Here is a 26,585-nt window from a genome sequence, read left to right on the forward strand (position 1 = left end):
CACCCTCTTTCAAATTGTTAAATCCTACACTAATCCCAGAGCCTGTGATACTGCGAAATCTCCATCACAGTCTCTGTGCAATAATATGCTCCTTCCTTACTCAAAAAATGTAAAACATATACCAGAACATCATTTCAGCTAATGCTGTTTCTGCCCTTCCCACAATAGTTTACACCGACCACCACAACACCTCCTCACAATTACATTGTTTCCCTCCTCTTAGTCCAGCAGAAGTCATATCCCTTCTCGCCATAATTAAATCAGGCTCTCCCCTGGACATCATCCCTGCTAAAATGTCTTCCAGATTTGCTGACCAGCTTGCCATACCCATCTGTTCTATCCTCAATAGCACCCTGAGCTCAGGTTGACTCCCTTCTGAATGGAAAAACGCACAAGTAGTACCCATATGTAAAAACCTCAGGATTCCGACTGCCGAGCTGACTAACTACCGTCCTATATCCTTGCTCCCTCTGCAGACCAAGCTCATTGAAAGACATATTAACAAACACTTGTCTGAGTTCATTAAAGCCTCTCACCACCTAGACGTCTCACAGTCAGGTTTTCGGGCCAAACACAGTACCGAATCGGCTCTTATCGAGATAACTGATAACATCAGAATAGCACTAGACAAGGGTCAGGCAGCACTTTTGGTGCTGCTTGACCTGTTAGCAGCATTCGATACCATTTCACATCCGATCCTACTGGAGAGACTTCGAGACATAGGTGTTCAGGGGCTGGCCCTGAAGTGGATGACTGACTTGCTAACTGATAGAACACAGACTGTTATTCTAGGAACCTATAAATATACGCCCACCAAAGTGACCAAGGGGGTTCAACAGGGCTCATGCCTGAGCCCCACCCTTTTCAATATCTATGTTACCCCCCTGGCTAAACTCATGATGTCCTTAGGATTCAATCCCATTTCATACGCAGATGATACCCAGCTCCTCCTCCCATTTGATAAAAACAGACCAGTTATACAGCTCATTTTCTCCGAAGGCATGAAGGCTATCGCTACCTGGATGCGGATTCATTTCTTTCAACTAAACGCTGAAAAATCAGAAATCATGGTGTTTGGAGGAGCAGCTACGTTGCTGTTCGCCCAACTAGTGGCCTGAGGAGCTGGGTGATGCCCCTGCCCCTAAGGAAGTGGTCAAGAACCTAGGCATCAGAATTGATCAAAACCTAACCCTTGATGCACATGCAAATACTAATGCTGGCTCCTGCTTCTACATCCTTAGTCTACTTAGAAGGATTTTCCCCCTTCTACCCTCTTCCACCAAAAAAACTTTAATGCAAGCCTTGGTACTAAGTAGACTAGATTATTGTAATGCTTTGCTATTCTCGGCAAACAAATGCTCCCTTAATAAACTACAAGTGGTGCAGAACACGGCTGCCCATCTCGTAGCTGAAGCCCCATTCAGAACACTCACTGCTCCCTTCCTTAAGAAACTCCACTGGCTCCCCGTGAGAAAGCGGGTAAAATTCAAAATAGGCGGCACTATCTTCAAAGCCCTTAATGGTCGAGGCCCTTCCTATCTTTCTAACAAACTAGCGATGTACACCCTTTCACGTTTGCTTAGATCAGGCTCTGAACCTTTATTATGCACCCCTAGAATTAAAATAGTGCACAGCGGAGGCAAAGCTTTCTCTTACCTTGCCCCAGCCTTTTGGAATAAGCTACCTCTCCAGCTTCGTAACTGTCAGAATATTTCCCAGTTTCCCTAAAAACTCACCTTTTTTTGTTCTTTGCCTTGGCTGATTTCTTCCGTCCTAAGCGCAGAGATACCCCTCTGGGTGATTCAGCACTATACAAATCAATAAACTTCAAATTTCAAACTTCATTGGAGACCTCAACTTCCACCTCAACAACCCCAGCAAACCCTACTCCACCATCCTCTGTGACAACCTCGCCAACATCGGACTCAACCAACTGTTCAACACACCAACACACAGGGCAGGGCACACCCTCAACCCCATCTTTGCTGCAGGAAACAGCGTCTGTTTCAGCCACACAACGCAACCTCCTTGGACGGACCACCACTGCGTCCACTTCAACGTCAAGAAGCCCAAAGAACCTAAACCAGTCCCTCGACTGCCACGCAGGCACTGGAGCAAGATCACCGATGAGCAATTGAACTCCACCCTCTCCCGAGACAACCACACCTTGGTATCTGACGCAAACACCGCAGCCACCTTAACGTGCACTCCGAACACAAGCATGCCATGGAAATCTTGAACCTACACAACTCTCTATCACCCGAAGTCGTATTTCTCACAGAGACCTGAACCAATGCCGGCTCCGCCCCTGACATCAACACCGCCATCCCGGATGGCTACAAGATCCAGAGGAAGGACCACCCAACCACCTGCAAGGAGGCCTCGCCATAGTCCATAAAAACACCCTCCATCTCACCACTTCCATTGAGAACCTTCCCTCTGCCATACACCTGCACTTACAAATCAAGAACAGCCCCAAGACCACAGTCTGTGGAACACTCACCTACCTACCCCCCTGCCCCTGGACATACTTTGCCACCGCCATCACTGACTTCATCGTACCCCACGCCATCGCGTCAACAAACTACATACTCATTGGAGACCTCAACTTCCACCTCAACAACCCCAGCCACCCCAACTCCACCATCCTCTGTGACAACCTCGCCAACATCGGACTCAACCAACTGGTCAACACACCAACATACGTAGCAGGGCACACCCTCGACACCATCTTCGCAGCAGGAAACAGCTTCCATTTCAGCCACACAACGCAACCTCCTTGGACCGACCACCACTGCATCCACTTCAACGTCGAGAAACCCAAAGCACCTCAACCAGTCACTCGACTGCTACGCAGGAGCTGATGGATGGATCTGGCGGTGTGTGTTCTCGGACTTCTATGCTAAGCTCCTTCATCAGTTCTCCGAGCTAGCCTCATTCTTCGGGGGAATTAAACTTGCCGCCATACACGGCACCTGGTCAGAGTGCTCCCGCCCTGGCCCTATTGGTCCTTGGGATTCATACCCTTGTTAAACCATAGAGTACTCTAGGCTCTACTTTGAAACCGCCCTATTTCTGTCTAAACAACATGGCTTTTGAATTATCTCCGGTGGGGCTTGTTACAGTCTACTTGGATTTGCCTTACTGCTTTTATCAATCGCCTTTTGCTGGCCACGCTTATATCTCTCTTATTCTCAGAACTCCTTACATGTTGGGGTTCTTCCAAGCGGAGTTTGTTCTCCAATGTAACTGACAGCCCCTCCATCTTGATTGCTGAGACAGCTCTTCCTGCCCTATTTCTGCACCATTACCAGCTTCATTTTGACTGATGGGCATTTTCAGGCCTCCACTCTTTATATAAAAAGCAGGAACAATATGCCCTGATGAAGGAAATTGTCAAGCAGTAATATTTTCCAAAACGCGCGTCAGCACTTTTCTTTGTTGTTGGTTTTTGTTGTTATATTTGTGACTGCACACACTGTGATCCTATTACCCATTGTATGTATTGTGTTTTATGTCTTGTTTGGTCTTTCTTGTAATCGTTTCTAATTTTTTTGTATTTTTTTCATGTATGTTTTATGTGATAATTATGCTGCTTTGTTCTTAGTGTGTTCCTCATTTTCATGTATTTTGTTGGCTGAACTCCATGGTACATGAATATCTATGTTATCCTTTTATGAATATATGTTTTTCTCCTGCATGATATTTTACTTATTAATATGAATTTTTCTACTACTTTTTTTCTCTAAAAAACTAATGATGAAAAATAAATAAATAGTTCAAGAACTGATCTATGGGGCATCTTTAAATATCATGGGCCTCATTTATGAAAAGTGACGCATCGCTGCGTGAAAACAGCGATGCGTCACTTTTCACTGCGCTCTCCCTGCGACATGATTGATGCGTCATATTTATAATATGACGCATCATGTCGCAAGGAGTTGCAGATACGTCAGTATTTCTGACGTATCTGTAGGTGCAAAAGTGACGCATTGCTGGAGTGTGTCACAAAAGTGACGCAACTCCAGCAATGCTTCCTTTCACATGGGGAAAGCCCCATGTGAAAGGGCTTGCGTCAGTATTACGCCTGCTGTGAGGCAGGCGCAGGATTTTGACGCAACAGAACCCTAAAAGTGACGCAGTGAAATCTCATAGATTTCACTGCGTCACTATTACAAGGCTTTTTGCGGGTGAACGCCCCCTCTGCATACATTATACCTGACGCAGGCAGTCAATAGGGAACTGACACGATTCATCGAAGAATACGCCATCCTTGACCCATCCCAATCCGGATTCACAGCACCGAGATTGCCCTACTCGCAGCCATATATGACATCTGCACCTACCTGGACCAGGGCCACTCCACAGCCCTCATCTTCCTCGACCTGTCTGCAGCCTCTGACACCGTCTCTTATTGCACACTAATCACCATACTACGTGAGGCCGGCATACAAGGAACTGCCCTTGACTGGATCTGCTTGTTCCTCACCAGAAGAAACCAAAGGATTAGACTACTACCCTTCCTCTCCACCTCCACCCCCACCTACATCACCTGCGGAGTACCACAGGGGTCATCTCTAAGCCCAACCCTCTTCAATTTCTACATGGCCCCCTTGCAGACATCGTCCGACAACACAGCCTCAACATTGTTTCCTACATCGACGACACCCAGCTCATCCTCTCCCTCACACCCCTAAACTCAATGTCCAGAGAGGAATGCAAGAAGTGGCAGTCTGGATGACCAACAGCTGCCTAAAACTCAACGCAATGGAAACAGAAGTCGTCATCCTTGGAACCACCCCATCAGCTTGGGACAACACCTTGTAAACCACAGCCCTTTGAAGCCCACCTACCCCTTTAGAACACGCAAAGAACCTCTGCATCATACTCTACTCATCGCTCACCATGAACCGACAGGTCAACACCGTCACCGCTGCTTCTGCATTCTCTGAAAGACCTTCAAATTAATCCACCCTGAATAAAGGAAAAAAGTCTCTCAATAACTCATCACCAGTAAACTTGGTGATGGCAACGGACTCTATGCCGGCATCAACAAGTCCCTACTCCACAAACTGCAAATGGTACTGAACACCACGATCAGACTCATCCTTGGCATCCCCAGCACGAACACATCAGCCAACACCGGTGACAACTAACACTGGCTCCCCGTGGAGAAGAGAGTCACCTTCAAAATCCTCACCCACACCTACAAGTGCCTGCATATTAATATACCCAAATACCTCAACAACAGAATAAACTTAAGTACCCAAAAGAATCCTGCGATCATCCAACCTTGCACTGACCGAAACACCATAGACCACAGAGCCAGAGCAGATGGGAGATCGTTCTCGCGCATCGAAGCCAAAACCTCAAACGAGCTTCCGGCAAACATCAAAAGCGATCCCTCTCTGAACACCTATAGGAAGATCCTCAAAACCTGGCTCTTCGGCTGAATTATGATTCAGAAAAGGGGGTGGTGATGAACAGAGTGTCTGAATTAAGCAGACCACTCTTACCCAGTCCAAAGATCAGGGCTTGATCCATCACCGTTATTTAGCTCACTGCCCCATCCCAGCTCAGAACATGGCTATATGCAAATTAGTCTGTCCCTGGCCCAGTGCATCATGGGAACAGGGCAGACCAAACTACCAAGCCAATTCTTCACCAGAAAGGATACAAGCTACCGGGGACCGGTTTCTGGCATTTCAGCCTCGTCGGCCCGGCTTGCTTGAATCCTGATGGAGCAGTGAGCAAGGGACTCATGTCTGAGTATACCCTGCCACACCTATAGTGGCCAAAAACGATTCAGAAAAGGGGGTGGTGATGAACAGAGTGTCTGAATTAAGCAGACCACTCTTACCCAGTCCAAAGATCAGGGCTTGATCCATCACCGTTATTTAGCTCACTGCCCCATCCCAGCTCAGAACATGGCTATATGCAAATGAGTCTGTCCCTGGCCCAGTGCATCATGGGAACAGGGCAGACCAAACTACCAAGCCAATTCTTCACCAGAAAGGATACAAGCTACCGGGGACCTGTTTCTGGCATTTCAGCCTCGTCTGCCCGGCTTGCTTGAATCCTGATGGAGCAGTGAGCAAGGGACTCATGTCTGAGTATACCCTGCCACACCTATAGTGGCCAAAAACGATTCAGAAAAGGGGGTGGTGATGAACAGAGTGTCTGAATTAAGCAGACCACTCTTACTCAGTCCAAAGATCAGGGCTTGATCCATCACTGTTATTTAGATCACTGCCCCAACCCAGCTCAGAACATGGCTATATGCAAATTAGTCTGTCCCTGGCCCAGTGCATCATGGGAACAGGGCAGACCAAACTACCAAGCCAATTCTTCACCAGAAAGGATACAAGCTACCGGGGACCGGTTTCTGGCATTTCAGCCTCGTCGGCCCGGGTTGCTTGAATCCTGATGGAGCAGTGAGCAAGGGACTCATGTCTGAGTATACCCTGCCACACCTATAGTGGCCAAAAACGATTCAGAAAAGGGGGTGGTGATGAACAGAGTGTCTGAATTAAGCAGACCACTCTTACCCAGTCCAAAGATCAGGGCTTGATCCATCACCGTTATTTAGCTCACTGCCCCATCCCAGCTCAGAACATGGCTATATGCAAATTAGTCTGTCCCTGGCCCAGTGCATCATGGGAACAGGGCAGACCAAACTACCAAGCCAATTCTTCACCAGAAAGGATACAAGCTACCGGGGACCGGTTTCTGGCATTTCAGCCTCGTCGGCCCGGCTTGCTTGAATCCTGATGGAGCAGTGAGCAAGGGACTCATGTCTGAGTATACCCTGCCACACCTATAGTGGCCAAAAACGATTCAGAAAAGGGGGTGGTGATGAACAGAGTGTCTGAATTAAGCAGACCACTCTTACCCAATCCAAAGATCAGGGCTTGATCCATCACCGTTATTTAGCTCACTGCCCCATCCCAGCTCAGAACATGGCTATATGCAAATTAGTCTGTCCCTGGCCCAGTGCATCATGGGAACAGGGCAGACCAAACTACCAAGCCAATTCTTCACCAGAAAGGATACAAGCTACCGGGGACCGGTTTCTGGCATTTCAGCCTCGTCGGCCCGGCTTGCTTGAATCCTGATGGAGCAGTGAGCAAGGGACTCATGTCTGAGTATACCCTGCCACACCTATAGTGGCCAAAAACGATTCAGAAAAGGGGGTGGTGATGAACAGAGTGTCTGAATTAAGCAGACCACTCTTACCCAGTCCAAAGATCAGGGCTTGATCCATCACCGTTATTTAGCTCACTGCCCCATCCCAGCTCAGAACATGGCTATATGCAAATTAGTCTGTCCCTGGCCCAGTGCATCATGGGAACAGGGCAGACCAAACTACCAAGCCAATTCTTCACCAGAAAGGATACAAGCTACCGGGGACCGGTTTCTGGCATTTCAGCCTCGTCGGCCCGGCTTGCTTGAATCCTGATGGAGCAGTGAGCAAGGGACTCATGTCTGAGTATACCCTGCCACACCTATAGTGGCCAAAAACGATTCAGAAAAGGGGGTGGTGATGAACAGAGTGTCTGAATTAAGCAGACCACTCTTACCCAGTCCAAAGATCAGGGCTTGATCCATCACCGTTATTTAGCTCACTGCCCCATCCCAGCTCAGAACATGGCTATATGCAAATTAGTCTGTCCCTGGCCCAGTGCATCATGGGAACAGGGCAGACCAAACTACCAAGCCAATTCTTCACCAGAAAGGATACAAGCTACCGGGGACCGGTTTCTGGCATTTCAGCCTCGTCGGCCCGGCTTGCTTGAATCCTGATGGAGCAGTGAGCAAGGGACTCATGTCTGAGTATACCCTGCCACACCTATAGTGGCCAAAAACGATTCAGAAAAGGGGGTGGTGATGAACAGAGTGTCTGAATTAAGCAGACCACTCTTACCCAGTCCAAAGATCAGGGCTTGATCCATCACCGTTATTTAGCTCACTGCCCCATCCCAGCTCAGAACATGGCTATATGCAAATTAGTCTGTCCCTGGCCCAGTGCATCATGGGAACAGGGCAGACCAAACTACCAAGCCAATTCTTCACCAGAAAGGATACAAGCTACCGGGGACCTGTTTCTGGCATTTCAGCCTCGTCTGCCCGGCTTGCTTGAATCCTGATGGAGCAGTGAGCAAGGGACTCATGTCTGAGTATACCCTGCCACACCTATAGTGGCCAAAAACGATTCAGAAAAGGGGGTGGTGATGAACAGAGTGTCTGAATTAAGCAGACCACTCTTACTCAGTCCAAAGATCAGGGCTTGATCCATCACTGTTATTTAGATCACTGCCCCAACCCAGCTCAGAACATGGCTATATGCAAATTAGTCTGTCCCTGGCCCAGTGCATCATGGGAACAGGGCAGACCAAACTACCAAGCCAATTCTTCACCAGAAAGGATACAAGCTACCGGGGACCGGTTTCTGGCATTTCAGCCTCGTCGGCCCGGCTTGCTTGAATCCTGATGGAGCAGTGAGCAAGGGACTCATGTCTGAGTATACCCTGCCACACCTATAGTGGCCAAAAACGATTCAGAAAAGGGGGTGGTGATGAACAGAGTGTCTGAATTAAGCAGACCACTCTTACCCAGTCCAAAGATCAGGGCTTGATCCATCACCGTTATTTAGCTCACTGCCCCATCCCAGCTCAGAACATGGCTATATGCAAATTAGTCTGTCCCTGGCCCAGTGCATCATGGGAACAGGGCAGACCAAACTACCAAGCCAATTCTTCACCAGAAAGGATACAAGCTACCGGGGACCGGTTTCTGGCATTTCAGCCTCGTCATTGCTCATTGCACCATCAGGATTCAAGCAAGCCGGGCCGACGACGCCTGAAATGGCAGAAACTGGTCCCCGGAAGCTTGTTTCCTTCCCAGTATAAGAATTGGCTTGGTAGTTTGGTTTGCCCTGTTCCCATCATGCTCTGGGACAGGAACAGACTAATTTGCATATAGCCAAGTTCTGAGCTGGGATGGTGCAGTGAGCTAAAAAACGGTGATGGATCAAGCCCTGATCTTTGGACTGGGTAAGAGTGGTCTGCTTAATTCAGGCACTCTGTTCATCACCACCCCCTTTTCTGAATCATTTTGTCCACCATAAGCGTGGAAGGGTATACTCAGATGTGAGTCCCTTGCTCATTGCACCATCAGGATTCAAGCAAGCCGGGCCGACGACGCCTGAAATGGCAGAAACCGGTCCCCGGAAGCTTGTTTTCTTCCCAGTATAAGAATTGGCTTGGTAGTTTGGTTTGCCCTGTTCCAATCATGCACTGGGACAGGAACAGACTAATTTGCATATAGCCAAGTTCTGAGCTGGGATGGTGCAGTGAGCTAAAAAACGGTGATGGATCAAGCCCTGATCTTTGGACTGGGTAAGAGTGGTCTGCTTAATTCAGGCACTCTGTTCATCACCACCCCCTTTTCTGAATCTCTTCGGCTGAATTAAGCAGCATACATCCCCGCCCCTCCCCCCACCCCCCAGCACCTTGAGACCCTTACGGGAGAGTATCGCACTTAAAGTCCCCCGATTTAGTGATTGATTGACATATGATATCCTCTTTCCATCATCATAAAGGAAGCTGACATGTTTGGAGGTATCATTAGAATTCCCTCCCTAGTTACTACACGCTTGTCCTTCTTAAAGAAATTCTTGCTTTTATTAAGCAACTTCCATTTTTTGATTAACTAATTCAAAAAGCAAAATTCAGGAATCTTTCATATTCTCACATATCCTATTTGCTAACACTCATCCTTTACCAACCCGATTCACACCACATTCCAATTAGGGCTTACTATGTATTCCTTTCCGCAACCAATACCAACATGGTTCTTGTCTACTGACCACTTAGAGCTTATAACACACTCACTTGTCTGACCAATGCCAGTGCGAATTTTCGTGAAATCAGTATTATTCCTCCTACTGACCCTCCCTTCATAATCTGCACATGTTACACATCCGCTGTCTCAACCAATACCAATGTGGGTCTGTGTGACGTCAGCACAACTCCTGCTACCGACCCTCCCTTCACAAGGTAATATGATAATGCATTTTCTAACCTTTCTTTACCAAAATTTCTGTTAGGAACAAGGTAAAAACAGTGCTACTCTGTCTGCTCCACTAAAACAAAGAGCATTTTCTTCACTTGCTTCAAACAGAAGGTACTTCCTTTCACTATGAGTAAAATCCACTGTTTACCCTTTACTTAAGCTTGATGAAAACCTGTTACTCCTCTAGCGATACTCCTCCTTTGGGTAAGGCCAAAGTTTCACAGATAGACCCTATGCTATCACTCACACTCTACTCTTATATGACTTAGGGCCAGATGTAGGTAACTTCCATTTAGCGAGTCCTTAATAGCGATTATTACCAAATCGCTATTAAGGACTTGCTAAATGGAATGTAGGTAGGAATCGCTAAAATATTAGCGATTCTATTTTTGGGAAGTAAGGATGGATTTGAGTGTCAAAGATGGTAATATCTGGTTTGGTGATAGAGTTGTACCTCCAAAAACTTTGTGTTTCTCCATCATGGCCTTATGTCATGAAAGCCATTTTGGCATTGTCCGTTCTAAACGCACTGTTAAGGCCTCATTCTGGTGGCCTGGAATGGATGGGGATATTGATACGTTTGTGAGAAATTGTAAATCCTGTCCAGCTGCGGATAAATCATTGGTTACATGTAAGCCTCCCATGGGTACTATGGAAGGACCCAATTCGCCTTGGCAGCACATTGCCATTGATATTATGGGCCCAATAGGGAGTGATCAGAAGTATATCTTGGTGTTAATGGACTTATTTTCTAGGTGGCCGTTTGTTAAAATTGTAAATAGGGCTGACACTGATACTGTTTTGAAATTTCTGGACAAATCTTTCATTTTAGAAGGCATTCCTTCTGTGTTACTGAGTGATAATTGCGTTCAGTTCATGTCAGATAAGGCAATAAAGTACTTTCATAAATTGGGCATTAAACACAAAACTACTGCCTTGTATAACCCAAACAGTAACGGAATGGTTGAGCGCTTCAACCGGGTTATTAAAAACACTATACAAATGTCTGCTTGTAACAAAGATTGGGAAACTCAGGTGTTAAAAATGGTTTGGTCTTATAGAACCTCTATTTGTGAAGCTACTGGTTATCCTCCATTTGTTCTAATGCATGGTAGGAATCCACGTACTAAGTTTACTCCCGGTTGGTTGTTCAAATCAAATGTTGTTAATTGGTCTGAAAATCTTGTTAAGGAGAAAAATTCAGCTTCTCATCTCAAGAGTAAAATTTGGTATGATTCCCAGCACAAGGTGAAAAATATTGAGATTAAGGTTGGACAGTGGGTTAGAGTTAAAAAACCGGGCAAATCTATTAAGGGTGAAAGTTGTTTTTATGAACCTATGCAGGTTATTGAAACTTTGAATAATTCTGTTCGCCTCACTGATGGTCGTGAATGGAATCTTAAAAGGATTGCTAAGTGTGCTCCTCCTCGTGTCTCTAATAACAACTCTTCTAATTTGTTTGATTTAGAGGATTTACCAGTTTCTAATTCTACAAGCTCATCAAATGCAACCAACTTTGATAAAAATTTGGATCTTGATTGCTCCAGAATGGCTATTCCCAGTATTTCTGGTTTATTGCATCATGATGAGTCTTCAAGTGTGCCAAGTTTGGTCAATCAAGATGAGATGAATACCATTAGAAACTCTAGACGTGAAAAGAGGCCCCCTGTTTGGTTAGCTGATTATATTTCTGATAGTTTTCCTTTGTAGAATTCCTTTTTTTTTTTTATTGGAAAGGGGATGACCTTGTCTTCTGTACTATTCTAATTTTGTTTTAATTATTTTACATTTTTGTTCTGTTCCCTGGGGGATGTGTTATGTTGTGTAATACACCTTTAATATTGTACATTCCACATTCCATAGAACCTTCTGCATGTGCTCTCTCTTATGTGTTCTCATTTAGTTCAGTTGATGATTAACCTGTATCCTGCTAGGCTGTGTACCTGCTCGTTGTGGATTAAACCTAATTACAACCCTACAGAAGAGTCTGTCTTCAATACAACAGATTCCTTAACATTCCTTAATAAGAAATTGGTAATTCTGATTCATTATTAAGGAATACCTAGCCATTCATTCCCATGGGCTAGGAGGCCCGTAGGAATAATTGGGAAGAGATTCACTATTAGTGATTTGGTATTACAGAATCGTTAATAGCGGGAGGTATGTCAAGGGTGCCAGGGTGTCCAGAGGACACCCTGTTGCACCCCTGAAATGTGCATGTGTGCACATGTAGCGCACATACATACCCTAAGGGCATGGATGTGTGCCATAAAAAAAGCAATCAAGTGCTTTTTGTAAGGAAATCGCTACTTACCACCAACTTGAAGTTGGTTGTAAATGGCGATTCCTTAAGGCTGAGGTGCACTGTTTTTAGTTGCATTTAAGGAATCAGTATTTATGATTCCTTAAATGCAAGAGCACAATAAGGAATCGCTATGTTGTAATTGTTTATTTTGCATGTAGGTTTAAAGTCACCTACATCACACATGGCTAAATACCGGTCAGTAACGTTAAAATTCACAGAATTTCGTCATTACCGACCGGTATTTAGCCACCTACATCTGGCCCTTAGTCCTTAATATAACACCTACAGCCCTCCTTAGCTTTTAGGTATTATGACAACAGACGAGTAACCTTCCGTAGTGTGATTTCCTTACCACACTTTTCTAAATTCTAGTCCCGGAATACCCAGGTATCTTTGTACCAGTACTTCCAGACAACATAGAACGCAACACTTACTCTTGGTGTTAAACATATAGATAATAATCAATAGTCAGTAATCAATAATCACCAAACTAGTCAATAATAACCATAATCCTGCTACCAGAAAAACTGATCCAGTGGAAAATCCCAGGGATGAACAATTCACAAAACAGATATCCCAATTGGGCCCATGCTCATTTACTCAAATGTTCATATACAATCCCTGGGCAATATATGGAGGATTCAAGTTTTATAATTCACCTAAGTTCTAAACAGTTAAATTCTGTAAGCATACAAAGTTTGTAAATAAACTCAATACCTAACTCATCTTCACAATCTAACACTCTTTCCTCTGGTTGATGGACCATTAGTTAAGGTAGTTGATGGTGTTATTAACAACTATCTAACTAATCCACAGATCCTAGTGAAATAACCACAGACTCTGGGTAGGATTCATAAGCTTTATCTAAGATTTCAGTCATAAAATCGAACGCTCTTTTAGTATAGATTCACAGTGAATACTCCATCATTCTTAACCATGGGAGAGAAAATCTCATTTAGCAAATACATTCATTTTTAGAGACTTCATTCAACAATTCAAATGCAAAGAGTGGATAGATGAAGAGACAAAAGGCACAAAATAAGATACATCTGCAAGGAAATATGCACATTAAAGACAGAATGCCATTTACCAAATGAAATTCTTAAAACCACCCCTCTGGCCAAAGGACTGGTGGGGGTCTCATGAAACAGGATCAGGAGACAAAGAACTATAGGACAGGATTAGGACATGCATATACATACTAGACTTCTCTATAACGTCAGAGGCACTAGGGCGCATCCCTCTCTTACACTCTCTCTCTCTCCTCGATGTTCTTCCAGAATCTTCGACTGTAATCAGGCTGTCTTTGGATCTGAATCCTTCCAAGTCTGTTCTCTCTTATCTTCTTCTTGCAGCTATCTCCTCTCTCTCAGCATCGATGTGTTGATTATCTCTCTCTCTCTCTCTCTCTCTCAATTAACTTAAATCACTCCAGTTAGTCTTTACATCTACATGTCCTACCCTCAAAAGTTGCAAATATTGATGAAATACGGAATACGATTGGACGGGGCCAGGGGAGTTTTCGTCATACCATGCACACATATTCATCTTTACTAAGGTTCTTATTGATCCGCAAACCCTTCCCCTTAACTCATTCATTACTTTTAATTCTCATACATGTATTGTTGAAATATTATTAACGCTCTATACAGGCTCCATCGAAGAGCGATACATATCTTTGTTTCCCCATGTCTTCTGTCCTTGCTCTTTGGCAGTCTTTCAACTCTTTCGGTCATTAGGGTCACATTATGAATTTACTGAGCAAGCGCAACTTCTAGTTGTCAGTCGCCATTTTCTTTCGGTCATGTGCGACAGCAGGCCCAAACGCACAATATTAATAAAGAAATCATAAACAGATGTTAATTTTTTAAATGTATAGTTCTCACTGTTCACAACCCTCTTCTACTCTATCACATGTTATTATTATACTCTTGAGTAAATGCATTAGCAATAGGAGCTTTCTTTTAAGTTCAAGCAAGCATATGCCGGGCATGTGGCTCCTCGAGACAACATATTAGTTCTACTTGCGCATGCGTGAGAGTTTTCCCCCTCAAGCGGGTTATTCATGTTATTTTCTACTTAGTTCTGGTTTGCACATGCGCAAAGCATTTTTCCGTTTTAAAGCGGGTCTTAGTTGTGTTACATTGTATTCCACATTAATAAAGCATGCGAAAGAATTTCTCTCATGTGTTGATTTAAGGTGCATATTAGTCTTGGCTTATCTTTAATTTTAAATGGTTAGTGAAGTTAATGAAGGAGTGCTCCAAGCAAGTTTAGTTTTCTTGAATTCTTGCTCCATCACTAGTATGTACAGGGTTGTTTGAATGCATTTTCCTGCCTCTAGAAAAGCACTGACATACTCATTCAGGTCTCTAGAAACATGTTGACATTTATCAGAGTGATATGACAGGAGTTGGTCTTTTTTTGGCTCAGGCCTGGTATTGTGACTTCTGCCTCTCCAATAAACATAAGGCCTTATGCATGTTTATCGATGCATTACCTCTATTGAAGTCCATATAAGTCTCTGCATACCTGTTCTGGGAGTAGTTCGCAGATAGTAAAGTGTGTACTTCAAATTGATTGAGCTTCTTCTAAGACACATTCAAAAAATGTACCATGTGAAACCAGGGTAGTGTAGTATGTATACAGTTGTTTGAATGCATTATCTTGCCTCTAAAAAGACAATGACACACTTATTGAGGTCTTCTTGTAAAAGAACTAAACACTTTCTTAAAACACTATTATGAGGATTGAAAACTGAGGAAAATGTTGAAAATAAAAAAAAGTTTAACAACAAATCAGAAACAAAAGAGACTTATTATGGTGAAAGAACTTCAAATTATAGAAAAGCATCATATCTGACAAGTGGGCAGAAACAGTATAAGATATAGGAAGAAGAAAATTTAAAAGTAGAGTAATTCAAAATGTATAAAAAAAAATATAAAAGATGAGCACCTTATAAGAAAAAGCAACATATTGAAATTGTAGTAGATGGAGCTTTTGTTTTTTTGTGTTGTATTTCTTTATTAACAGTTTAAAGAAGTCGCATCATGACTGTAGCGATATAGCACGAGTAACCTCAAAAACATCGGCCGCGGATATACAATGGCTGTAGAAACTGATCAGAGAACAACTTGAATGACACATGTTCCTTGTAGACATCTGTGTCAAAAGTATATGTTGGGGGAGTAACATAAAATAGAGGGGAGGACGTACTAGGAGAGGTGGTGGGGGTGTCTGTATTGGGGGGACAAGTAGACAAGAGTAGCTTTGTGGTTGTCCCTAATCTGGGCGGGAGGTGGAGTGGGGTCTATCCCAGCATAAGCTGCAAGGCAGTAGTGGGTCCTGTGGGGTGTGAGAATGAACAAGTGAACCAGTGTGGTAGGGGCCAGAGTGGTCTGGGATTGTTGGGTATGTAAGTGGTGCTTGCCGGAATCTAGGCAATTCCTGAGATCTCTAAGCCATCAAATTATGGAGGCTGGGTTCCCACGTGTTTTTAGTGCTGAGGGGAGAGAGGAGTGGGGGAGGAAAGAAGAAGGAGAAATAGGAGGGGAGGGAATAGGGAGGGATTGTGGGAGATGGAACGGGGAGGCATAGCAGGGCTGGGTTATGGGGATAAGTAATGGCAAGGGTATGGGATAAATATGACTACCGATAGAAAGGTGTAGAGGGTATGAGAGGGAAGGAGATAGGAGCGGAAGAAAGAAGGGGGAAGCGGGGATAAGGAAATGTGGCTGAGCAGAAGATGAGAGCAGGGGAGGGCCTAAAATATGGCGAAGTAGATGCATGAGGAGATATAATGGGTTGGGGATGAGGCGTGGGAGGTACAGTATAAGCTGAATACGTCCGGGCTATATGAGATAAGTGCTTGCGGAGGGGGTTTGATCCTGGATGTGTCCACGTCGAGTCAGTACTGGGGTGGGGGCTGGTAGGGGGAGGGGGTGATGGGAGACGGGTGGGGGAGGAGGGGTGTTACTGATGCACGGGGCAGCTGCTCATGCCGTTTTTCACTCTTACATGTCTAGCTGCCTTGCTGTGGTCAGAGTCAGATCCTCTCTTGTAGTGCTCTCTTTGTTGTCACCCTCAGTGTGTAAAATGGGAGCCCCCACCTGGAAAAACACATCAGATTGGTCCTGGAGGCTGTAGATGATTCGCTCATGAGCGGCTGTGTGAATCATAGCCAATAGCTGGGACTCTTGTGATGGCGGGCTTGGCGCCCACAATTGTCTCAGAATGCATATTTTTGCAATGGCCAATGCTGTATGGAGAAGGTGGCATTGTGGTCTTGAGACTTCAGGGGATTGTTGCAAGTCATGCAGAACAATGACAGTGGGAGTAAGTAGCAAATGCAGGGGCATAGTGATGCTCTGAACTTGACTTACATAAGACCATAGTGGTTGCGCTGAAGGGCATTTGCATATGATGTGAGTCATTTCGCAATTCGAGTTTGAGCATCTCCAGCTATTGGCGTGCGGGTGTAATCCTGCTCTGTGTAGTTTCATTGGCAACCAGTGCCAAGCTTGCACGATTTAAAATAGATAAAGCTTTTGAGTCAAAACAAAAAATATTTATCTTAATATTGAAGAGAATGAGAACAATTATATTTATGAAGGAGAAAAGCAAAACAAAGACTGGTTAATAGAAGTAACTTTTGTAATACTACTACTGGTGAATGGAAGCCTTTTTTAATGAAGAACGCTATTTTCAAGAGAACAAATTAGTAAATGTAGTTGATACAAGTGGTCAATGTCATGAGGTAAAAGATGGATCTCCATTTCAAAAAGAAAAAAGGTAGAAGAAGTCAAAGCTGAAGAAAATCAAGGAGGGCTTATGCAAGGTCTTTAATATAAATTGGATTGTAGCAGTATTTGACATGAGCCTATTGACATATTACAATAACTTTCATGCAAATATGCAAATAAAAGTGTTAAACTGAAGATTATGATATTGCAAGGACTAGATCCATGTAAAATAGGAAAATATACTAAGATGCAGGGTCATTTATTGACTCGTCTTTCCAGAAACGTGTGCCAAAGCATTTTTCAGCCTTTAAGAATGCTTGCTGCACATCACTCTGAAATGCAGAAGTTAGTATGGAGACTTCACTATGTACAATCTCCTGCATTATGTTTAAGTGACATGAATTCAGCTCTTTTGCATGGTTGTGTAGCAGATGTACAGAAAGCTTGTGATGATGTACAGTTTTGTTTTTTTGGTTCTGAAGAGGAGTGTAGAGAAATTGAAGACTTGATAACTTTAGGTGTAGTGGAACAAGACAAAGAGATTAGTATTGGTGATTTTGCAGGAGAAATTAGAAAGTTGATCACTGTTTCCTCTGAAAAACAAAACTATGTATTTGTTCTCGACATACTCACTACAGAAGTCAAACTAGGAATGTAGGTTTATATTTTAAAAATTGAAAGATAAAACAATAATAAGTGGCAGCAATTTGCTCTTTATTTGGGCAGTAATCAAGTTATATGTAAGTACTGTTATAACAAATTAGAAGAATAATAAAATGTCAGCTACACCAGTACATAACAACTTAGGGGCCGATTTCGATTTCGGTCAGTGCCGGCCGGATTCCTTCCCGACCGAGCCATTCCGATGGGCCAGGTCGGGAAGGAATTTGACTCGGATTTCCAGATTGCGGACTGCAAGCTCGGCTCACCTCTGTGTGACCGAGGGAGTACGATGGCAGCTATTCACTGCCTTTTCATGCCGGTCTGTCTTGCACGAAAAGGCAGTCGGAAGTTGTCTCCGGGGGAAGGAATCTGACTTGGATTTCTGGATTGCGTACGACAGACTCGGCTTGCCTCTGTGCGACCGAGGAAGTACGATAGCATTCAAAGATGGGAGCACACTCCTAACCTCTCCGCCGGATCGCCCCTTTGCATTCTGGTACATGCAGTTCGTATGACTTAAACAGTTAGGAAAAAGTTCGTAAGTGTTTCACCAAGGTTGGTGCAAGTAAGTACTTGGTATTTCCAGTATCTCTAGAAACGGCTCGTGTTTCGGGATAATATCCCTCATCAGTAGAGATCAGTTCTGGGGTGGCTGAGAAGGCTGCCAAACAACAGTCACAGGCTTTGTTGTCTCTCGGCGCGAAGGTGCATCTCCAATAGCTCGTCAGCTACGGGCGCTCGCAGGAGCCCTTAAAAGTATTCAAAGATGGGAGCACACTCCTAACCTCTCCGCAAGATCGCCCCTTTGCATTCTGGTACATGCAGTTTGTATGACTTGAAGAGTTAGGAAAAAGTTCGTAAGTGTTTCACCAAGGTTGGTGCAAGTAAGTACTTGGTATTTCCAGTCTCGGGCGATATCCAAAAACCTGGGACATGTAACGGGTCTAGAGATCATCAGTTTTACAAGTACCTACTTGCACCCACATGGGTGAACCACTCAAGAACTCCATGTACCAGATTCCCGAGGGGCGATCCGGAGGAGGGGCTAGCGGTGTGCGGCCCATTGCGATTGCTTATACAAATAGGCTCCCTTGAGCTTTGTGCCGACGGGCTCCTGGACGACGCACCTGCGTGCCGGTTAGGGCATCGAGGCCATTGACGGTTGTTTGGCGGCCTTCTCTTCCACCCCTAACTATTTTCTCTACTGATGAGGGAAGTGATCCCAAAACCCGAGCCATGTCCTGGTGATATCCAAAAACCTGGGACATGTATCGGGTCTAGAGATCATCAGTTTTACAAGTACCTACTTGCACCCACATGGGTGAACCACTCAAGAACTTCATGTACCAGATTCCCGAGGGGCGATCCGGAGGAGGGGCTAGCGGTGTGCGGTCCATTGCGATTGCTTATACAAATTGGCTCCCTTGAGCTTTGAGCCGACGGGCTCCTGGACGACGCACCTGCGTGCCGGTTTGGGCATCGAGGCCATTAACGGTTGTTTGGCAGCCTTCTCTTCCACCCCTAACTATTTTCTCTACTGATGAGGGAAGTTATCACGAAACCCGAGCCATGTCTCGGGCAATATCCAAAAACCTGGGACATGTATCGGGTCTAGAGATCATCAGTTTTACAAGTACCTACTTGCACCCACATGGGTGAACCACTCAAGAACTCCATGTACCAGATCCCCAAGGGGCGATCCGGAGGAGGGGCTAGCGGTGTGCGGTCCATTGCGATTGCTTATACAAATTGGCTCCCTTGAGCTTTGAGTCGATGGGCTCCTGGACGATGCACCTGCGTGCCGGTTCGGGCATCTCGGCCATTGACGGTTGTTTGGCGGCCTTCTCTTCCACCCCTAACTATTTTCTCTACTGATGAGGGAAGTTATTCCGAAACCCGAGCCATGTCTCGGGCCATATCCAAAAACCTGGGACATGTATCGGGTCTAGAGATCATCAGTTTTACAAGTACCTACTTGCACCCACATGGGTGAACCACTCAATAACTCCATGTACCAGATTCCCGAGGGGCGATCCGGAGGAGGGGCTAGCGGTGTGCGGTCCATTGCGATTGCTTATACAAATTGGCTCCCTTGAGCTTTGAGCCGACGGGCTCCTGGACGACGCACCTGCGTGCCGGTTCGGGCATCGAGGCCATTGACGGTTGTTTGGCGGCCTTCTCTTCCACTTCTAACTATTTTCTCTACTGATGAGGGAAGTTATCCCGAAACCCGAGCCATGTCTCGGGCAAAATCCAAAAAACCTGGGACATGTATTGGGTCTAGAGATCATCAGTTTTACAAGTACCTACTTGCACCCACCTGGGTGAACCACTCAAGAACTCCATGTACCAGATTCCCGAGGGGCGATCCGGAAGAGGGGCTAGGGGTGTGCGGTGCATTGCGATTGGAGTACGATAGCAGCTTTTCACTGCCTTTTCGGGCCGGTCTGTCTGGCATGAAAAGGCAGTCGGAAGTTGTCTCTGGGGGCCTCCAGCAGGGCCCCCATTGGTATGAGGCCACCGGATGGTGGCCTGGGAGCACCTATGCTGCCCATCCGTTGATCCCTGCACCAGGTGGCAGGCACCTTGGGATACCGGCCACAGGGTGCAGGGATGAACTGCACCCCTGCTTTCTACATTGCAAGCATGCTTTCCGGTCAGAAAGCATGCTTGCATTGTAAGGTATACGAATGTGACTGAACCCATCGCAGGGCTGTAACCGACGACAGCAGGTCGGTTGGTTACAGCTCCTGCCTGATGTCGGACGGACTTAGATCCGTCCGACATCGGAATAGGCCCATTAGAGTTGGTACCTATCCCTCAGGAACTGGCCGATTTAAATATATATGAGTATATTTTTATACAATCTGTACACCCATTCCAGGCCATAGTTCGTATGGAGCCTAAGCCAGTTTTACAAAAAGGTCTCAAAGGAAGAGTTGTTGCTTACCTTCAGATTTTAAGAATTTTTTTTTTAACTGTTGGTGTAGACAGAGAGGAAAATGAGTCAGTTGGTATTCTCTTTAATGGTGCACCAACATAGAGTAAAACAATCTAGCAAGAGTCTGTAGATATTAATAAACTGCAAAAATGCTAAATTATACCTGGTACAGAACAATATTTTTTATAAGAAAATAAATGTTGAAGAAGTAAGATCCTTTTACAAGATAAAACACTAATCTCAAGTGGCCAAATTGAAAAAGTGGACACATCCAGGAGTGAAGAGATTTATGAACAGTATATCATACATCCTCTCTATTTGAAAGAAATCATAAGAAACACTTTGAATTCTTTGAAATGAAAGAAGTAAAAGGAGCTCCCAGAGTATATGAGAAAAAGTTTAGAAGCTCATTGTTTTACACTGCTATTCCCTACTGGAGAAGGTAGACAATTTGATGAGCAAGCGGTACGGATTGCAGAATTAGAATACCAATCAACAAGATTGTCCTCTGGATATCCAAGATTTTGGCAGTGCATTCCATATATATATATTTCATCTTTGGTTTGAGAGTGGTTTGTCTGCACTTCCATATGCAGTGAACCATACATTAAAAACAGGAATTCATCTGCAACATGTTTCAGCAAAGGTGCTCATAAAGGAAGTTGAAAAAAGAGATGAAAATTTGGAATCTTAGTTAATCAATTTGATCGTGTGTTAATGTGGCACCAATGACTTTTGGTATCATAGTCATGGTGAACTTAAACACATGTTAAGAAACCAGGTACACCTACATGTTTTCGAACACTTAGTTGAAGGAACTAGTGCAGCTGAATTAGCTTGAGAAAGTTCACAACGTAGTCAAAGTTCTGGTCCACTGACTAAAGTTCTACTTAGAAATTACTCCTGTAAAATGACGAGCTGTTTTTAAAGCACTTCTCCATGATAATACAAGGGCATCTTTGGAAAGTATTGGGAATGTAAAAATTTAGTTAAACTTTCAATACAAAGACCATGTTAAGATTATGCGACAAGTAGGTGATGAAGATTATGGAAATATTCTTCAAGACATAAAAATTGGTATGTTGACAGAACAGGTGAACAAGCTTTAGAAAGTCAGCTACAGAGAAACTTGTTTACATCTGAAAAAAACTGAAGCACTAGTAATGTTCACTATGCTGCAAGAGCGTTTTATATTTAATCAACAACTTCTCAGACTGGAAAAACAACAAATTCTGAAAATCAAAGCTATTGACAACATCAAACACCAGGGAGTAACAATTCTTCCTACTGAGAAACTACATGCTAAATTGATTTCTTTGGAACAGTCTGTATCTAAAAATGCAAGATTTGAAAAGTGTTTACAAGTATGTTAAAATTGTTGAGTACTTTTGTGGAGTCATTTAAATATAGAATAAGAATTAGTAAATGGAGCAATGGGAAAAGTTGTTGATATTGTTAATTTTTAAAATAGAGATGGAATAGAGTTTTTGATTATAAAATAAGACCAGGTGATTGAAGAAAGACAGATTGGGCATATTGTTGTACATTGTTGGCTTATAAAGGACTTGTAAGTTTTAAGGCAACACATTCCTCTGTCTCTAGCATATGCAGTAACTATTCACAAATCTCAAGGTTTAAGTATGGACTGAATTTTGTAAATATTGGAAGTATTGTGTTCAAAGAAGGCGTTGTCATTGTTGCATTGTACTGAGTAAAAACATTGAGCAGTTAGTATTTGATAGATTTTGATGAGAAGGTCTGTGCTGATACAAACTGTGTAAGAGAGTACAATTGTTTAAGAATACTTTGTGCTCCTCATTTAGGTGAAAAACGATATTTGAGAAACGTATAGTGTGTCCATAAATGAAAGATATCAAACAGTGAAGTTCTAGATAAGAAAAGCATTAAAGGTAAAGTTGCAGGCAGGAAGTGTTGATGAGATTGTAAGGTACCAGTTGGAAAACAGTTTGGGAATCAAGCCTTATGTTAATGTGATTCTGAACGTGCTTTACCACATCTTCATCATGGAATCAAGGAAACCAGTGAAAAAAAACTTCTATTCTGCCCTACATCATTTATTTCAACAGTTGGTAACTGACAGAAGTAAAATGCATACTGGCTTCAGGCATTCAACATCTTTCAGATAAATGTACCCATTCATTGAAATGTACTCTAAACAAAGAACAAGATACACAAGAATTTCTAATGCTCATGCTTTGAGTATTACAAGATAAAGGAATACACATTGATAACTTATTTGGACTAAATTACAAATGGGACCATAAGTGCAAAGAGTGTTCAATTGCTTCTACCACTGAAATACAAATATAACAATTCCTATTCTTAACAATACCAGACTGCAAACAGTGTCTTTTAACAAAATGATTAAACCAGCAAATCAAAATATGACATGTTTGCATTGTAGATCAGATATGTTGTCTACATTACACATCCAACGATTTGGAACATATCTAATTATGATTCCACAACTCTATAGATCAGATGGAACAAAACTACAAACTGAAATTACAAAATTCAAAGCAGGTCAAATATCTATTTCAGGATGAACTTATACAACACTGGTTACTATTTTTCATGAAGGAGGTGCAGTAACATCTGGTCATTACAATGTGTTTTTGAAATGAGAACATCGGATAGACACAATGATACCAATCTGAAATTCAAATCTAGATTGCCTTCTCAACTAGCTAATTCGTATATATTATTTCTGTAGGTAAAGTTTTAAAAGCATCATTTGGCCTGTTGCAGATGATTTAAATAAAAAACTGAAAGTATTGGATTCTACCAGTATTTGTGATTAGTGTATTCATTATTATTTTGCATAATAGATAAAACATTTGCAAGATTGACTTGAAAAAACAAGTTAAATATATATTTCCTTCAGTACTGTACCAGGTATAAAATCAATGTGGTTTTAAAATCTATTTTTGTTAAGTAGTAGACTTAATATAAGTGGAAGAAAGTATTACAAAACTGTACTAAGTATAATGCATAATGATGTACAATGCATTTTTTTTATGCAACCCTTTGGTTGGTTTCTCCCACTGTTAATGATGATATCATGTTCAAATCACCATGCATGTTAAAGTTATATGAAATCTGGGAACAATAAAAAAGGGAAAATGACACTGCTATCTAATTAAAATAAAACATTTTTTAATGTAATATTACTGGGTTTTTTCATAACATGAACACATTTTCTCTTTCCTCATGGAAGCACTTCAAAAGACACGTCCATTCCTTGCTGCTCTGTATTATAAGGATAAAGTAATCATTGCAGCTTCTTCTCTTCATATATTTACTGAGGATACAATGTGGAACAGACATAGTCTAGCACATATAGGTTGCTTTACATGTGTTATTTCATCTCTACAAGACACTCTAGGAAGTCTAGAAAGATGCTGACTAATAGGAGTGGAAGAGCAATAATGGGTATGGCTCTAACCGGTAAGGCTGAGCCACTTATCAGAGAGAACAACACAACTGCCAATACTGATAATAAATTCAAAGTTAATGCAAAGCGGCGCAATACAATTCATCAATACGAACCTGCCACTAGTTAATAGTTTTTATTTTCAGAACATGATTTAGTTCACTTTTTTCTTTTTTTGCAACAAATTGATTTACGTACAACAACCCACAAGACACCACGGAGATATTTACAAAAAGAAGTTTTGAAAAAATACCACAATGACTAGCCAGCAATTTGGCTTATCTCACAACTCACATCCATACCTATTCAACCATACACCATTACACATTCAGAATTAAGTCACATCCTACAAACATTCACATACCCACACCTTGGTTACCTGAATCCCTATTTTTCTTAAATTAACAAACCAAGGAACCTACACCAAACAAAGAAACAATTTACATCAGGGATTGGTTGTGCACAAAATATAATTTTGATAATTTTGTTTCAAACCCACTTGTTTCAGGTGTTCTCTTCAGGACCAAATCCAGTCACCCACGCTGGAGACATGAACTCATATAACCAAACACATGTCACCTAAGCTGTGTTACACTCACTCACACAATATCTATAGAGTCATACAATCACTGAAATAGTACCTATATGCTCTTGGAATCACCAAACACTACATCTACACTAATTTAATCACACACACTACACATTCACTTATCCTAACACCAAAACACTACTATTTCAGTTGTACAATGATGCTGGTACTACACTTTTATTAATCTAAAAACAGACACTATCCAAGCAGCCATGCAATCACTAAGTCAGTACCCATGTATTGATGCAATCACTTAGATAGTAGCCATATTCACGTCCTGTCCCCCACATACAACCTACACATTTATCTAATCAACTAAACACTAGGCATGCCATCAAACAATTACCTAGGCTCAACTGTTCTACTAATTCAATCATCCAGACAATAGTCTTACACTTATCTAATTACCATGGTGGTGCCCATGTAGTTATTGAACAACCTAGACAGTATTGACACACTCATCAAATTATTCAGGCACTAGTCATGCATACAAACAATGTCGTAGATACTGCTCATGCACTCTTACAGTCACCCACATAATATCTATACACTCACTCAATCATCCAGGCATTAAATGAGCATTTATTCGTTTACCCTGGCACTACTCATCCACACAAACAACCTTCCAGGCAGTAGTCATGCACTCTCACAATCTTTTATGCACTACTTATCTACTCATCCAATCACTATCATATGACTCATACAGTTATACTTCAGCCAAACAGTAGTCACTCAGTTATTCAATAGCACAAACAATACTAATGTACTCATAGAATCAGTAAGGCCCTATCACATCCACTCACATAAACTTTCAAACACTAATCATGCACTCATGACATACACATTTACAATTATAGAAATCACTCTCCCAAACACATTTTTAGTCATCCTATTGCTTTCACAACGTACAATTTTACTATTTTCAACCATAATCGGTGTGTCCATAATAACCTTCTTTTTTTAACTATTTTGTGCCTTTTTTGTATTTTGTAACTATCTTATATTTTTTGGGGTGTTTTTGAGATTTTTTAAAAAAAAATATAAAGTTTAATATTTGGAATGTTGTCTTTATATAAAACTGTGAAACACAATGCTGGAAATCTGAAAAAAAATTAACTTTTATGGGGCATACGTATCAAATACCGTTATTGCGATTCTCAAATAGCGATTTTTTAAGAGAATCGCTATTTGAGAATCGCAAAACGGGATGTAATAAAAAATCGCAAATATTTTGCGATTCATTGGCATTCTTTAATTGTGATTAGCAAATTGTGAATCGCAATTAAGGAATACTTTCCCATTCATTCCTATGGGCCTCCTGGGAAGAAATTCTCAATTTGCAATTTGCAATTAGATCATCGCAAATTGAGAATGCAATTACAAGGGTGTCAAAAGGACACCCTGCTGCACCCCTGAAATATGTATGTGTGCACATGTGGCGCACATAAATACCCTATGGGCATGTATTTGTGCCTCATGGCACTTTGAAAAATGCAAAAAAGTGAATTTTTCAAATAAATCACAAATTACAACCAACTTGAAGTTGGTTGTAATTTGCGATTCCTTAAAGCCAAATCACACTTATTCTGTACTTCATACATTGCAATTAAGGAATCACAATTTGCGATTCCTTAAATGCAATCGCAAAATAGAGAATCGCTAATTTTGAGATTCTCTAATTTGCAATGCCCTTTTGGGATGAGACATCCCAAAAGACCTTTTCCCTTTCGCAATCATGCCGATTCTGGGAATCGGACCGTTTGCAAATGGGAAAAGGGCTTGATACATATGCCCCTATGTCTTTTGAGGAGACTAAT

The sequence above is a fragment of the Lissotriton helveticus genome, chromosome 6 (assembly GCF_964261635.1).
Source record: "Lissotriton helveticus chromosome 6, aLisHel1.1, whole genome shotgun sequence".
Taxonomy (NCBI): domain Eukaryota; kingdom Metazoa; phylum Chordata; class Amphibia; order Caudata; family Salamandridae; genus Lissotriton; species Lissotriton helveticus.